Source organism: Vulpes lagopus, chromosome 12, assembly GCF_018345385.1.
Source record: "Vulpes lagopus strain Blue_001 chromosome 12, ASM1834538v1, whole genome shotgun sequence".
Taxonomy (NCBI): domain Eukaryota; kingdom Metazoa; phylum Chordata; class Mammalia; order Carnivora; family Canidae; genus Vulpes; species Vulpes lagopus.
The window spans coordinates 83,789,638-83,799,915 of record NC_054835.1 but is presented as its reverse complement, the minus strand read 5'-3'; positions in this window follow the sequence as shown (position 1 = coordinate 83,799,915).

The window sequence follows — 10,278 nt, the reverse complement described above, 5'->3', positions numbered from 1 at the left end:
TTCAGAAATGAGCATCCTATGTAACATGAGGTGGTTGGAATAGTGACTTAGAAGAGTTTTAAAATAAGAAGACACTGTGTTTCCCCCCTGTACATCTGAATGTGAAGTTTGTGGCATGACCTTATGTTGCCATATGAATTGTCATTGCACCAAATTAAGTATGTGATTCAGGCAGTTCTATTTAACACTTGATAGAAACAGATGGAAACCCTGTGGAGCAAATTACAGGATGATTCAGAGCAGGAAACACACTTTCACGAGGAAACAAGAATCATAAGGCCATGGTAATCGTGTGTAATGGGTTCACCCAGGACTATTAAACAGAGGCCCTTGTGGGATAAAGCAGCTTCTATGACTCTTAATGGTTTTCACAAGCTCAGAAACTTGAGTCAGCCTCATTCAAGTGATTTCAGGACTCAGAGGCGTTCCTCATGTCCTGTTTTTTTTTTTTTTTAATCTCCTGACAGATGCCACCCTTTGCTTTTCAGTTCTTGGCTAATGCTTCTTTTTTTTTTTTTTTTTTTTTTTTTTTTTTTTTTTACCTTAAAATGCACCTTGATTGAACACTGATTTAAAACAATTTTCCCCCATTTTTTTGCCACCAAATTTTCCTCTAGTTATTTCTTCTTATTGTATTTTGAGTAATAATGTCTACCAACACGGAGGACTTATTATAAGATAGTTGTTTCTCATTCTTAATTAATCAAAGATAAAGAACAGTTCGATTTAGAACTTCTGGTCTGCTAGAGACCTAGCCACTACCACTTCACTGCCTTGGTATATTCTAGGCTATAGTTTCCCTTTACACTCATTTATCACTTCTGGGACCTCCAAAATGGAGACATTGTAAATGAAGAAGCAAATGCAATGGAATTTTGGTGAAAGAACAAGACTCGTTATTGAGTGAGCTCATATCCTAGTTTTGTATTTCTCGAAGGCAAAATACTAAACTGAGCCTCATTCATTTAAAAGATAATAAAACTTTCTGCATTGTGGGGAAAATTTAGATGGTTCAATATGCATAACAGTGAGGGGGGAAATTAACCATTTAATTTCCAATATTTAGAGTTATTTTACCCTAGTTTTATCTAACTTTAGCTCTGTAAACAAGAAGGCTCCAAATAAGAATAAAAGGTAAAGTTAACAATTATTTGAGAAGTTGGTAAATTCTTTGGTGGAACTTCTCCCAGAAAGTGAGAAAATGAATGACTCTGAAGTGAGTAACAAATGTTTCTCAAAGTAAGGTAGTTTCTAATTCTTTAACAAATCAGCTGGAGGATCATTAAACAAATTTTGGTGAAGATCACTGTATTAGTTTCCTGGGGCTGCTATGACAAAGTACCACAAACTGAGTAGTTTAAACAACAGAAATTCATCGTCTTACAGTTCTGGAGACTAGAAGTTTGAAATCAAGGTGTCAGTAGGGCCTACTCTGTCAGATATGTAGTGGAGAGTCTTTCCTTACCTGTTCCAGATTTTGCTGCGTGTCAGCAATCCTTGGTATTCCTTGGCCTTAGGTGGATCACTTCAATCTGTATTAATCAGTTGACTATCTTCTCTGTGTATCTTCACCTCATCTTCCTTCTGTTTCTGTCCAAATTTCCCCTTTTTAAGATTTTATTTATTTGAGAGGGAGTGTGAATAAGCATGAGCAGGAGGAGGAGGAGCAGAGGGAGAGGGACAAGCAGATTACTCACTGAGTGGGGAGCCTGACCTGGGTCTCAATCCCAGGACCCTGGGATCGTGACCTAAGGTGAAGGCAGCCACTTAATTGACAGCCACCCAGGTGCCCCTCCCCACTTTTATAAGGGTACCAGTCTTATTAGATAAGGGGGACTATTGTGTTCCAGCATGGCCTCATCTTAACCAATTAGTCCTGCAACAACCCTATTTCCAAATAAGCTCACTTTCTAAGGTATTGGGAATTAGAACTTCAACATATGAATTTTGGGGGACACAATTCAACCAAAACAAGGAGAAAGAATTCTAGAGGAAAGAAATTGCTAACTCATAGCCAGAGAACCTTGATAATTTTGTATATTCTGATTTATTTCAGTCCTAAGTCAATAAAAATTGGGAGTTCAACTTGGCCTTTGGGTATTCATTGCTGACTGGAGAGCTGTTTGGAGGCTGGGCAGGTCCATTAGAAGCATAATTCCTTTCCAGAGGTGGTTTGGCATATGAAGCTCACCAGGGGTAAAGGCAGTAGTAATGTGTGGGTGAGCCAGCAGGAGAGGTAGACAAGTCCAGACATAAGTTGAAAAGAACCCTTCTATTCTGGACTCACTTCTCTCCATATTATAGAAAGCAGTTCCTACTGGATCCAGGGAAAGCACCTTCTCAATAGAATGTGACCTTCTCCTTCCAGAGTCACAGATTTATGAATTTTCCTGTTGGTTTCTTTATTTTTATCTCCCTAGTTGCTCAGAGGAAAATCAGGATAATTCTGACAGTAGAACTTTCAACCTAAGACCTTTCATTGCTCCTGGGTTTGTGGTTTTGGGGTATTACTCATACATTTACATCCACAAAGTAACCTTGAGTTGTTGAAATGTGGTCATTAATTAATCAAGTAATCTAAGTAAAACCTTCCCTGTTAGGCGTTTCTTGTATCGTTTTTCCAGTGAGTTTGAAACTGGGTTTCCAATAATTTCTGATCATGGAGGATCCCCTGGCTTTGGACTCACAGTAGAAAAGTTCATGGAAAGCCTAGGGTGTTAACTTCTTTCCTGGCTGTATTCCAGCTGGTTTTAAATCGCTCTGCTTGCTTTGGCTTTCCCACATTCCCTCTTTATGTGGGTGTTATAGGAACCTTCCACTAGTGTCCAGTAAAACTCACCCCTTCCCTCTCAATCTTGCTGCAAAAGGTTGGAAAAAACCTGGTGCTAATCTTACCTTAAAACTCAGGCCAAAGGATAGACAGAGGTAACCACAGGGGGAAGTGAGTTGTGGTGGTCATTTTTCACACTTAACTATTTGTGAGGACCAATCAGGAAAGAGCTCCACAGAGGGAATGGCCCTTTATGTAGTGAGCCCTCTGGAGAAATATGAGTCCCATGAGAATTCCAGGTTCACCTAGAGGTTTAAGAAAGGATTAGCAATTTATGTGTGCTACCAGCCAAAGGCAAAAAGGAAGTTATTCTCGCATTGTGAGTGGATAAATGTCCATGGAATCTATGAAGTTATTTGACAGACATAAATAGCAATGAAGAAAAACAAAGGAGGTATTTTTTTTTCTAAGCAGACAGCTGCACTATTAAGTCATCCAGGTAAGCACTGAGCACTTAGGGGGATATTCAAATGTAAAGAGCATCACACTGTCTCATAGTATATTTTCATTAAAAATTATTATTACCTCCCTTTTATAATTATGAAGATAATACATGCACATTGAAAAATAATCAGACTATATGGAAGAAAATTAAGGAACTGAGAAAAAATATACTATAAACCTTCTATCACAATTATTTTCATCATTGTGCTTTACCTTCTGGTTTGTGTTTAATGCTTTCATTTTCCTTGAGTTGTGATCTGCTTAATATTAAATCATAAACATTTTCCCATGTTGTTACATAGTCTTTATCATTATCATTTTACGTGGTAATATAACTAGTTTATTGTATTATGTGTGTTAAACCATTTTCCTATATTGGGATATTGGGAAACATGGACTTTTATGGGTAACTTGAATTATATTCTTCATAGATGGTACTTTGATTCTTTGCATTTGGGGGAAATACATTTTCTAGGAACATTTGTGTTCATTAGACATAAGAACTTATTAAAAATGAGAATTACCCAGTACCTGTTCCACCAGCCATTTGTAGAAGATGAGTATTAGAAAGTTGGTACCATGGAGTTAGTATTCTAAAAAAAGAAAAAGGAATAAAAAGTGTTCTTTGGGTGTCAAAGAGAGTCAAAGAGAAATTTAAGGCATTAGCAGAGAGATTAGTGACTATACTAACGTATTTCTGTGTTCTGAATAAGAAGCCATTCGGCATGGTCTGTGCAAAATGAAGCCAAGTAGAAATGCAATAATGTTAAGAAAACTTTTCTTGGCATTATAAGCTCACACATGTACTTTTATGTGCTACAAAGCTGAAAAGAAAGTTAAAATTCTGAAGTATTGAGGCCACAGCTATAAAAAAATTAAGGTTTTAAACTAGATTTATGAAAGTAGGAAAATATATGCTATGGTATGCTAAATGCTGTTCTAAATAGTGCTTTTTCATGCTGGCAAATGCTCTATTTCTGCCAATGTGAACAATTATTTTTGCTGGCCAAAACAGTTCAAACAAAAATAGAAGTAAGTCACCATTTCTTAACGTAGTAAAGTTGAAAATTTCAAACATTTAATGGAAATTATTTTCACATTTATTTCATTGGTATTCAAAGGAAGTAGTAGGAATTCCATAAAAGTTTGTGTTTATGGCAAAAGTAATTGCTAGTGTAAAGTTATTTGGAGGTTAGAAGTATGATAAATGGAGATGGTTTAGAAACCAGTGTATCTATTTTAAAAACATTGTTATTAGGGCGCCTGGGTGGCTCAATCTGTTAAGCATCTGCCTTTGGTTCAGATTATGATCCGGGTCCTGGGATCCAGCCCCGCATCAAATATCACCCCCCATGCTCGCTGCTCCGCGGGAAGCCTGTTTCTTCCCACCCCTCCATCCCCCCCGCCACCCCCTCCTGCCACTCCCTTTTATCTCTCTCTCTCAACTAAATAAATAAAATCTTAAAGAAAAAAAGTTATTATTAGCTTCTTTCTTCTTTGACCCTCACAAACTATGTGTAAGAGTTTAAAAAGGATGTGGTGAGTGAACTACCAAATATTCATTCTTTTTTCATGTTTAACAGAAAGTAAATTGTTCTCAATGAGTTCCATGAATCCAGCTAAAATATTTCTCCAGACTTGCTCACAGTTTGGGGTAGTGACATGACATTTTCAGCTGGTGAAATAATTGACAAAATCTCCTAGATTTTTCTCCTTTACTCTTCTTTCCTTCTTGTTCTTGCCTGGAAGGCAGATAGTGAGGTTGAAGGTAACAGCCAACTGAAGACATCCTCAGTAAGGATGAGGCATTAGGCTACATAATGAGAATGAGAAGTGAAAAGGAAATAGGATTCTGGGGCACTGATGACACCATGGAGCCACTGGGCTGCTTGTCTCTGCACTTCTTTTTATGTAAGGGCATTTGGTTAAGCCACTGTCATCAGATTTCTGTTACGTACAGTACACACAAATGCTAAATGATACAGAGCCCTTGATATAACCTCTTTTTGCATCCTGTCCTTTTATTTAAAACTGTCCATAATGGATAATAATGTACATAATTATTTTTATCCTCAAATCCTCTGAGCTATTAATTAAATTAATGACTTAACATTTGTAAAGCTCATTCTCTCTTGCTCATCATTGTATTAAATGCATGTTTCTACACATCGTGTGCACTTAATGTTTCCAAGTAATTTGGAAAGCTGTTTTGACTCCAAAATGTACACACACACACACACACACACACACACACAATCTTTACATAAATGTATGTATGTGCAAATATTTTATATAAATTATGTGTTTTAAAATACTTGTATGGCTTTGAACTACTTAGATATTAGAGAATCACTCTATGAGAATAATTGTCACAATTTATTTCTCTTCCAATTCGGATTTGTGTATTACTGTAATGATGGACATTTATGTGTCTCACTGAACTCTTTTTTTTTTTTTTTTCTCACTGAACTCTTAAGGTCTTAGAGAAACATAAGGGAACTGATGTGACTGAAAGGGAGATAAAGTAATAGTGACTTTAGATCTCCAGCAGCATTTGTCAGGCTACCTAAATAAGCATTCTGTAAAAACAAAATGAAACAAACACATGGGATTTTAAACTCAAGTAACTTTTGGAAATACAGCATGTTACACCATCTTTTTCCTGGTGATTCATGGGTCCATTAAAGTTGCCTACAGTATAGAAATATGTTTAACTTTGTATAATCTGGCATTTTCCAATATTATGTGCCGTGAAACCCTTCTATTCAAGTTACACTTGTTAATAATGCCTTTGGAAATACTTCTGTGATACATACAGAGATGTAGGTAGGGATCAAAACACGAGGACCAGAAACATGAAAGATCACCACTATTCTATGGTATTGATCTAGAGTATTTAGTGCAATTAGATAGTAATCAGAAATAAAACATATGACTTTTGAAAAAGAGAGGAAAAATGAAGACTTTTTACAGAAGACCGAAATACCTAGTTTACTATGAAGGTGAGATATTTATTTTGTTCCTCATTTTAGCTCTGGTGGCCAGAGTACCCATCGGAAACACAAGCATGTTCAATAAATTCTTTTTTTTTTAAGATTTTATTTATTTATTCATGAGAGACACACACACAGAGAGGCAAAGACACAGGCAGAGGGAGAAGCAGGCTTCATGTAGGGAGCCTGATGTGGGACTCGATCCCGGATCCCAGGATCACGACCTGAGCCAGAGGCAGATGCTCGACCACTGAGCCACCCAGGCATCCCGTTCAATAAATTCTTGTTGATGGAAGGAAGTTATAGTGGAAGGAAGGATTGATGAAGAAAGATAAGGAATCTCACGGGATACCAGTATTCCAGAGAAACACCCTGGCAAAGCTGTCTAAGAGCCATGGTTTGTTAAGGTTTCGGGAGACTTGAACATGCCTCAACATATTGCTTTTTGTCCAAATTCTCATTGTTTGATATCTGTTAATCAGATTTTTCTCAACATAGAAATTCAGGCAACTACTACCAGTTGATTAGCATAAGCAACAGAGCTAAAACCATCTCTAGTATCATGATTACTATTTCTAATATAAGCCTTAATATTCCTTTTTTCCCGGTCAAATAACTTATACTTATTTCATAAACACTAGCCTCATGTCCCTAGCATTATCTGAAGACAGATTATGTACTTTTCCCCCTCACATCCTATTGTGCTGGTTTTAAAATGACTACAAATTCTTCGATATTTCTCTTCAATAGTTGGAAGCTAATCCTTGTCCACAGAGAGTGGGCTGGGGTGGACTTAGTGAATCTCTTTTGTTTTTTTATTAATTAATTAATTAACTTTTATTTATTTATTTTTTAGTGAATCTCTCTCTTTTTTTTTTTTTAGATTTTTTATTTATTCATGAGAGACACACACACAGAGAGTCTGAGACACAGGCAGAGGGAGAAGCAGGCTCCTTGTAGGGAGCTTGATGTGAGACTCGATTCTGGATTCCAAGATCACTACCTGAGCCAAAGGCAGGCACCCAACTGCTGAGCCACCCAGGCGTCCCATAGTGAATCTCTCCTAATGAAAAGAATGTGATGGTAGTCACAGTGTGTGTCTTTGAAGCCTGGGTATAAAAGACACTGGCTTCTTGCTTATTTTTTCTCCTTCTCTCTATTTCTATCTTTCTCATGCTCAGATAATTCACTGTGGAGGAAGCTAGCTGCCATGCTAGAAGCCCATGTGTGAGGAACTGAGGCCTCCCACAAACAGCCATGTAAAAGAGCAATCTTCGGCCCCAGTCAGGCCGTCAGATGAAACTGCAGCATCAGTCAATATCCTAACTACAACCTCATGAGAAGCTCTGAGCCAGAGCCACCCAGACAAGTGGCTTCTGAACTCCTGACCCAGAAAAACACCAACACATGATTCCTACTTCAACCATTAAGTTTTGGGATAATAATTAATATATAAATGGATAACTAATTCAACAAGCTGAAGACCTTTTAAAGAAATAGGACTCATTTACAGCCCTTTTTAAAACCCACCCTCTTGTACTCCAATTTCACCACTTTGGTATGGCCAAGTTAGCCAGTTATCCAATGATTTTCTTCTTCCTTCCTTCCTTCCTTCCTTCCTTCCTCCCTCCCTCCCTCCCTCTTTTCCTTCCTTCCAAAGCAAGGGTCAGAAAGTACTTTTAATACAGGGCAAGATAGTAAATATTTTAGGCTTTGTGGGCCATGTGGTCTTTGTCCCAACTACTGAACTCTGCCCTTGGAGCATTGAAAGCAGCTGTAGACAATATTTAAATGAATGTATGGCTGTGTTCTAATGAAAGTTTATTTATGGACACTGAAATTTGAATTTCACATAAGTTTCACATCATGAAATATTATTCTTCTTTTGATTTTTTTCAACCACTTATAAATGTAAAAATCATTTTAGCTTGTAGGTCATGGCAGTGGGCCAGATTTGGCTGATGGGTATAGTTTGCTGATTCCTGTTTTAAATGAATAGAGTTCTTGATATTTAACTGTCACATGGATGCTCAAAATAAATACATATTTCAGACAAAAGCCCCGTGACCACATTATGGTTAAGGAGATGTAGGTGAAAATGATACATGTGAATTCTGAGTCATGCTCTTAAAAGGAAGTGGTGGCCTCTCCCCTGCCCCCAACTTTATTCCCCTTTCCAACTCCTCACTGGCTACAGTGGAGATCATCTTAGGCCATGTAGATGACAAATATGTCCTCGGGATAGTAGAACAAATGGAAAGAGCCAGAATTCCTAGCTTTGGATTGTGCACATATTGTTATAAGGGTGAGAAATAGACATGATTTCAGGTTCCTTTCACACATCACCAAATGTGAGCTCTAACTAATTCAGCTGGTTAGTTTTTGGCTACCACCTCTTAATGTACTTTCAAGAATCTCTGCAGTCAGTGGTTAACAGTTATGTGTGGAGTTAAAGAAATTCATTCTTGGTTACTTATCAAGTCAGGGTAGTCTGGACATAGGATAGCTTTAACTTTTTAAAAATCCAGAATTTCTAAAAAATTGCAGGTACTTGCCTTTTCTTCTGATTGTTGATTTCCTGCAATTTAGATGTGAACAAATGTGCCTTTGTATCCCTTGTCTCCCAAATCTATCATATTATGGCCAAGAGTAGGACATTATTAATCGAGAGAAACATAAACTGTTCACTCTTTATAATCTCTAAGGAAGAATTAATTCATATTGTCCTTTGTGGAGCTTATTTACGTAAATGAATGCGTTTAAAATACCCCACCCCTCCTCCAAGTATCCCATGGTCAAAGGATCTTCTCATTCATATAACTGAAAGAAAAAGTCATAATAGATATCTTATGAGGACTTATTTTCCATAGCAGAACTTGGGGGTCCCAGGCTGCGAATCATAGTGAAAAAAATCCCTCAGCCCAAGTCTACAAACCACTATGGGAATCGTCAGCCATCACTTGGCAGCACCAGAGTATCAGGCATTGTCCAAATACAATTGTTTGAGTTCTTATGCTGACACACTGTTTCCCATTCATCCCCCGCCTACCCCGACCTTCTCTCCCTCTTTTTCTCCCTGCCAAAAACACAACTCACTTTGTGTAGGCACAATCTTCCAAGTCCTGGCTGTTAGTGTCCCCAAGAGATTTCAGGGAGATGCAGCCTTGGCTGAGGGTTAGATCCGGAGGCCAGCCAGTGAGGGGAACAATGTCTGGGTTTTGAGAACAGCTGGAGCTTCGGCTGGGGAGAAAAGCAGTTTGGCGAATGAGGAAAGAATGTAGTTGTCACTTCAAGAGGCAAGAAACTTCGATTTCTCTCCTGCTCCAGCCAGCAAGTGTTTATTGGAAAGGAGAGTGGTGGTGATGGCAGGTGACTTTTGGTTAGGATTTTATGGAATTTTTCATGTTTATTTTACCTTTTCAAGGAGCAGATAAATGTACAAATCCCACAATATAACTATTCTGAAGTCTGCACTTGTTTTTATTGGATAAGTGAGTGTTGTTCCGCAGAGTTATTTTTAAGAATACTGTCCCTGGCCCATTTTGAAACTCTGCTTGCTTTCCTTGTATGTGAGCTAATATTTGTTGTAGCAATACTGGAGAAAAGTAGCAGAGGGTATTAAATGGAAGGTGAAGGCCTAAGGGAGGAAAAATCCTGTTCTGAGAATACGAGCTGAATTTTTTTTTAACTAGCTCCTTTCCTTGTAACAATCTGTGAAATGCAAAATATTATGCCCGTTTTGAAGAAGGGGGACTGAGGCTTTAAGGGTCCTCATAAGTTGCCTGATACTATCTGATATTCTATTAAATGGTAAGGTAAAGTTATTTGGACTTAAGAATGATTTTTTTATCCCAAAGACCATATTCTTTCCACGGTCCCATTTTTGTCTCCATAATAAAATCTGGGTTGATTATGTTTAAATTGATTAATCACTAAAAACTGATTGGTCAGAAGTAATATCTATGTATATTTTATTACTTTTCTCTTGCTAGTGTATTGTGATTCTAAGTA